The following is a 7,700-nucleotide window of genomic DNA, read 5'->3' on the forward strand; positions in this document are numbered from 1 at the left end:
ATGGATGAATTTGGTGGTGAGGTGGAGATTACACTCGGAGTGACAATCATCATCCTACTGTTTGGGGAGATCATTTTCTTGCCTATGCTAATCTCTCGGTAAATTTGAATGCCTAGTACACGTGTTCATGTTTTAATTTGAGTTTATGTTTTATGTGTCGGCTGAGTAAATATTTTTTTTTCAACACTTTCAAGTCACTTGAAATATTTACGGATAAGAAATATATTTATTTACACGCATAGGGAGACAATGAATGGGAAGAGAAGGAACACAAGGATCTAAAAGAAGAAATGAGAAAAATGCTAGTGATTTCTCCTTCCAAATCTTTGCAAAAACTTGAACTTATCAACACAATCCAATTGCTTGGAGTGGCATACCATTTTGAACATGATATTGAGGAATCATTGAGTAACATCTATAATGGTTATGAAGAATGGATTGGTGAATTTGGTGAAAGTCATGACTTCATGCTGTTGCTCTAAGCTTTCGATTACTTAGGCAACAAGGTTACTATGTCTCATATGGTAAGTAATACGTCATCCCATCTAATTTATGTGACACAATCTGACAAAGCTTGTTTGTAGATAAGAGTTTTTTAACTTTTACACACTAGCGTGTGAATACATATTTTGAAACAGATGTTTTTAGGAAGTTCACCAATGACCAAGGAAATTATAATAAAGCAATGGTTAACGACATGCAAGGATTATTAAGCTTGTACGAGGCAACACAATTCAGAGTACATGATGAAGAAATTTTGGATGAAGCCGTTAATTTCACCACCACTCATTTGAAGTTATTGTTGCCTAAATTGAGTAATTCTCTATCGATGCAAGTCAGCTATGCCCTAAAGTATCCAATCAACAAAACTATAGCTAGGGTAGCAACTAGAAAATACATATCGTTTTATCAAGAAGATAAATCATGTGATCAAGTGTTATTGAATTTTGCAAAACTGGACTTCAATACATTGCAGAAGATGCATAAAAGGGAGCTATGTGATATCACAAGGTAACTAGCAAGATACACAATCAATAATATCACTACACTGAATTATTATTATTTTTTTTTAAAAAAACATTATTGATTTTGAGATTTAACTTCACATTTTAGGTGGTGGAAAGAATTGAACTTGGCAAATGAACTACCTTTTACAAGAGACAGAGTGGTTGAGTTGTACTTTTGGTCTTTGGGTGTGTACTTTGAGCCCCAAAATAATGTTGCCAGGATTATACTAGCCAAAGTGTTATGTTTCGCTTCAATTAATACTGATGACATCTATGATACCTATGGAACACTGCATGAACTTACTCTCCTCACAAATGCAATAGAAAGGTATTTTTTTTTTTTGATAAACAAGATTATATTATTAATAACTAATATGTATCAGTACAGAGCAGTGGCAGATTTACATGTCTGCTATAGCAGGGGATATTACTAGTACTATTACAACTATCTGATGATAAACTTGGCCTTTTCAGCTTTAACAAAAAGCGTCCCAACTTTGTCTGCTTTCAACTTTCTTTAAAACACACAAGGGAGGGACATTCAAAATGGTGAACTTGTTGTTCATCTACATGTTAGCTCCCTCTTTTGCAAGCGTATCTGCTACACTGTTCGTTTCCCGGTAACTATGGAGTTTGGGGGGTTCCCCACCTGGTGTAGAAGAGTCCTGCAATCACTTTAGAATATTCGTGTAAGCAGGGTGATCATTAGAGATAAGATTAATGTTTTCCTCACAGTCCACATTGACCTCTAATGGCACTATAGGTTAATGTTATCCGCCTTGATGTTGTTTGATAAGGCTAGGTTACCCATGAATCCCACAATCCATTTACCTGTTGTGTCTCTTATTATTCCACATGTTCCTCCCTTACCAGGATTGCCAATGGATGAGCCGTCTGTGTTTAATTTGAAGCCCTTTACCGGGGGTTTCCACTTAACGTAGATTACTTTTGGTCTAGGTGGAAACATTAATTATACTATATCTACGTTTCAGTTTATTTTCCTAACATTTCTTTTTAGTCCATCCAAATGGGCCCAAATGCTTATTCAATTTCAATTTGAAAAATATTACTTACGAAATAAAAATATTTTCTAGTTTATTAGGAAAGAGAGTTTTATCGTTATTTAGAAAAAAAATTAATGATGGTATACAATAATATATCATCAATTCAAAATATATACAAGGTTGTAAATTAAAATCTTCAAAGTTGAGTCTCAAATCCTATGATTAAACTCCTACTAAATTCAGAAGAAGTATTATGAAATATTTAAAGTTATAAGTTTCAAAATATTATAACCATACATATATTATAACATATTTATACACACAAAATTTAAAAATATTTCTTCCTTTATTAAACTAATCTTTTCAATTTTTGTGAGAGTAGCGCTTACTTGTTCGGAGGCGGTTCCTCTCCGGTGCTGATCTCTCCAATTTCTCTCAGTGCTATCCTGTACAGTTGACACGTGTTCATTTAATTTTTGATGGACCAGATTAATTTTCTTGACCAAATACCATTAAACATGGTTATTACTAGTTCTCTTCCTCTCTTCTCTCTCCTCTCTTTCTTTTCTCAGTCAATTTAATTATGCAACAAACCTTTTCTTAATTAGCAAAGAATTTTCTTTGTTAGCAAAAATATGAAGATTGCTAACAACAAAATCGCTTTTTCTTCCCATTATTTTCATACTATGATATAAGAAGACAAAATTCAAAGAATGCACTTGGGTTATAAAATTTTAAAAATTCAACCAATGAGACTACTTTGAAGCTTGGTTTGGTGACAATGGTGATTCACAAAACTCCGTCGTCTTTTAAGTAACATCAATTTTTTTCAATTTGGAGTTTCTACAAAGGCCAACTAAAGGACCTGGAGAGGGCATGAAAAGTGGGTGGGAAAATATGTTCTCATATGCTTCTTTTTTTTTAAAAAAAATCTCCATTGGATTCTTTGGGTTTCTTCTTCTCTTTTGGTATTTATAGCTGTAATCTTTAATTGGGGATACTCACTCCATTTCAGTCTATCTCTTTTCAGACTTTCCCTATTTGTTCATATGTAAATGGAAAACTGATTTAAAATTATTGATCTGATTTAAATTTTCAGTTGTTTGATTTACACGAATGATGTTTGATTGCTCTGTTATTTGGACAGTTTTGGAAGGGAAAGAAGTGTTTTGTGCTGACTGAGAAAGGAATGGAAAGAGAGAGAATTAATAATAACCATGGTTAATGATATTTGGTCAAGAAATTAATCCGGTCCATTAAAAAATCAAATTGACACGTGTCAATTATATAGAATAACATTGTGAGAAACTGAAGAGATCAGCACTGGAAAGGAGCCTCGTCCGATTTGTTCCATGTAATAATATAATGTGTAAGTAATGACGCCACCTATATTTTGCGTATACAATAGGTGGAACATCGATGCTGCAGAAAATCTAGCTCCATATATGAAAATCTTTTACACTGCTCTCCTACATCTTTACAAAGAAGTGGAGAATGAGTTGGCAAAGGAGAACAAGTCCTTTCGAGTCAACTTTCCTATTAGTGAGGTAAGTAATTATGTGATACATATTAATTATTACTCCTAATAATCCAGCGTTCTATTAGTTCAAGGGCGGAGCTAAGTGTGGGTTCAGACAAATCCAATAGTTCTTTACTTGACCCTATATTTGTATTAGAAAATTAAATAAATACAAATATATATATTGACTTTGTGAACCCCTGACAAAACTAATTAATGACTAAGTGAGAAGGAAGAGGTTATTGCATTAGAAATCTCACTTCTAGGATTAAGAAATCTCATGTCTAGGATTAGAGAAATCAAGAATTGTATTGATGAAAAATAATGTTAAGTACATACTCCTTATATAGGGAGAGAATTGTAGAGTCCTAAGTTAACGATACTTAGAGTCGTACTACAATACCTATTACTACTATAATAATAAAACAATTATAAATATTGTCACGCCCCGAGCCTACACCCTGGACGTGGCCGGTACTCGAAGACCATTGCTGGTCCCCAAGCGAACCCTCATCCTGGCTGACTCCAAGCGAAATACTAACTTAAGCATACAAGAGCTTAAAACTGAATAAGAGTTTATAAACTCAACTTTACAAATCTTTAACTCAAAAGAAAACTCTGTATAATAGAATATATATACAACTCGCCATAAAAGGCAACTTTAGTCTTCAAAACATTTAACAAAATAAATGAAGACACTTCTGAAACTCTATTGTCTATCTATGAAGCCTCTAACTGATAAAGATGGAAGTCGNGTTGGCAAAGGAGAACAAGTCCTTTCGAGTCAACTTTCCTATTAGTGTGGTAAGTAATTATGTGATACATATGAATTATTACTCCTAATAATCCAGCTTTCTATTAGTTCAAGGGCAGAGCTAAGTGTGGGTTCAGACAAATCCAATAGTTCTTTACTTGACCGTATATTTGTATTAGAAAATTAAATAAATACAAATGTATATATTAACTTTGTGAACCCCTGACAAAACTAATTAATGAATAAGTGAGAAGGAAGAGGTTATTGTAGAAATCTCACTTCTAGGATTAAGAAATCTCACGTCTAGGATTATAGAAATCAAGGATTGTATTGATGAAAAATAATGTTAAGTACATACTCCTTATATAAGGAGAGAATTGTAGAATCCTAAGTTAACTATACTTAGAGTCCTACTACAATACCTATTACTACTATAATAATAAAACAATTTTAAATAATCTAATCCTAGTTGTACTATAATCCTAATCGTAATCTAATCCTAGTCGTAATATTATCCTAATTAATATAAGTAGTCTAATCCTAGTGCGACTCTAATTCTACATCAGTGTTGTAAACTCGTCAGTCAGCTTCGTTGGACTTGTTTCTTTGACATGTTACAATTATCATCTTTCTTCATCTTCAACACTTCATTGTAGACACATCAGTCAGCTTCGTTGGACCCGTTCCTTTGACATGTTCCAATCGTCAGCTTCCTTTTTCTTCAACACTTTTCCTCAAGCTAATGAGTAGAGGAACGATTACTCCTAGCTTGCTTTGAATACCTAGCAAAAAAAAAACTTTGAATACCCAGCAAAATCTTGTTTTGTCAATGCTTCGGTATGAATGTGATATCTAGTCGTTGCTTGTGATAGTTCATCTAAGATTGATACGAGTAGTTCCACCAGTAAAAACACTTAAGAGTAGTATGATTATTCCTACCACATATTTGACATGAATCAATACTATTCTTCTCTTTATTTTCACTTTGAAAACTTTTATTGTTTAGAGAACCTGGTCCATATTGACTGTTCTAAGAACCTGTTCCCTGTCTAGCAGGCTTGAAACCTGTTTCTCTGGAGTTAATGTTGTTGTTTCCTCTTCCCCTACCTTTTTGAACAAATAATACCATGTTATGGTTTTGTTGTGGCATATTTTCTTCATCTTCCCTTATATCAAAATTCGTGAGAGCATAAATAAATTGATTAAGGGTGAAATATGATGTCTTACCTAATATGACAATGGTCTTGTATTTGAGACCTAAACCTCTAGCAAAATTAATTATTTTTGTTGCTTGAATATAAGATTTTTCCAAGCATTCCCACATCTCTTTGACAGTTGAGCAGCCCACAATTAAGTACATGTTTTCTTCGGTCAAGGTGTCTGAGATCCAACTCCTTAGCAACACATCTTTCTCCTTCCAATCATCAATGATTCCACTATCTTTTGCATCCTTCTTAGCAGCTACAACTTCCCTAGCAGTCTGTCTAGTGGAACAACTACTTTTACTTGGTTCATAGATGAGATACGTTAGTTTCATCACCTGAATCAATTGGAATATTTGTGTCCTCCCTATGAGGTAGTTTGTTGGCTTAAGTTTAATGGAGCAAACGACAATGATTTGGTGAAGTGAGGAGGTCGACATAGTTTTGGTAGAAGTGGTCATTGCAATTTAACGTGTGGTTGGGTTTTTTTTTTATCAATACTCAAAGAGCGGTAGAGCTTTTATGCTCTGATACTATGTAGAAATCTCACGCCTAGGATTCGAGAAATCAAGAATTATATTGATGAAAAATAATGTTAAGTACATACTCCTTATATAAGGAGAGAATTGTAGAGTCCTAATTAAGTTAACTATACTTAGAGTCCTACTACAATACCTATCACTACTATAAAAATAAAACAATTATAAATAATCTAATCCTAGTTATACTACAATCCTAATTGTAATCTAATTGTAGTTGTAATATAATCCTAATTAATATAAGTAGTCTAATCCTAGTGTGACTCTAATTCTACAGCAGTGCTGTAAACTTGTCAGTCAGCTTTGTTGGACCTGTTCCTTTGACACATTCCAATCATCAGCTTCCTTCATCTTCAACACTTTACTGTAGACACGTTAGTCAATTTCGTTGGACCCATTTCTTTCACATGTTCCAATCGTCAACNAATCCTAATTGTACTATAATCCTAATTGTAATCTAATCCTAGTCGTAATATAATCCTAATTAATATAAGTAGTCTAATCCTAGTGCGACTCTAATTCTACATTAGTGCTGTAAACTCATCAGCCAGCTTTATTGGACCTGTTCCTTTGACACATTCCAATCATCAGCTTCCTTCATCTTCAACACTTTACTGTAGACACGTTAGTCAATTTCGTTGGACCCATTTCTTTCACATGTTCCAATCGTCAACTTCCTTCTTCTTCAACAGTTATGAAAATGTTTTTCACGCTAGAGTTGATGCTTTTACTTAAATGTCTTAAAATTTAGGATCCCCAAACTCCTAACATGACTCCGCTTATGCGGCTCTGTCCCATTTCATGTGTCATTCATTTTTAAAGAGTGAGAATAATTAATTAATTTCAGATGAAAAAGTTGGTGAGAGCTTATTTACAAGAGGCGGAATGGTATCATGGGAACACAATCCCCAGAATGGGGGAGTATATGAAGAATGGAATTGAAACTAGCGTTATCCCATATCTTACTGCTGCTTCTTGGCTAGGCATGGGCGATGAAGCAACCAAAGAGGCATTCAAATGGATTACAACTGAACCTCCAATTCTCATCGCTTCCTCTATTATTGCAAGATTGTTGAATGATATTGTATCACATGAGGTATATAAATTCTCGCATCTTCTCTATTTTTACAACAGTTATTTACTCGTATTATTTTATATAATATGACTCGAAACATCGAGATGATTTCATATCTAAAATTTGGAATTGTTTAGAGGCGATTTCGAGTTGATTGAGAGTAAAAATTAATGTATACTTCATGCATAACTAAGCTATATTTAGGTTTTATGTGTATCATAATGCATAGTCAGTGTATAGCTCATGCATAGATACTGTATTGTATAGCCAGTATATTTTATCTAGGAAAAAATTACGTGGATGAGTTACCTTTTAATAAATAATTACTGATTTTAGTGATACTTTTTTATTTATTACCATATATAGCAATACTATGATAAATCTGACATATGTATTAAAAGTAAATTATGTATGCAATATATATGTATTATAAATGTTTTAAACTATATTATGCTTGTTTGGTAAGAAATTGACACATTGTATTAAAATGTGTGATAAAATATAATATCCATCAATAAAACTTATATTATATGTGTTTTAAAAATTGTTCTCTATAAGATGTATTAAAACTGTATTATAAATGTATTCATAGTGATCAAG

At 33.1% G+C, this 7,700-nt stretch overlaps 1 pseudogene; it reads left to right on the plus strand.

Moving 5' to 3' along the window:
- Nucleotides 1–7,121, plus strand: LOC125849958 (sesquiterpene synthase 15b-like; annotated as a pseudogene).
- Nucleotides 7,122–7,700: the final 579 nt, after the last annotated feature.

The sequence above is a fragment of the Solanum stenotomum genome, unplaced genomic scaffold (genome assembly GCF_019186545.1).
Source record: "Solanum stenotomum isolate F172 unplaced genomic scaffold, ASM1918654v1 scaffold11821, whole genome shotgun sequence".
Taxonomy (NCBI): Eukaryota; Viridiplantae; Streptophyta; class Magnoliopsida; order Solanales; family Solanaceae; genus Solanum; species Solanum stenotomum.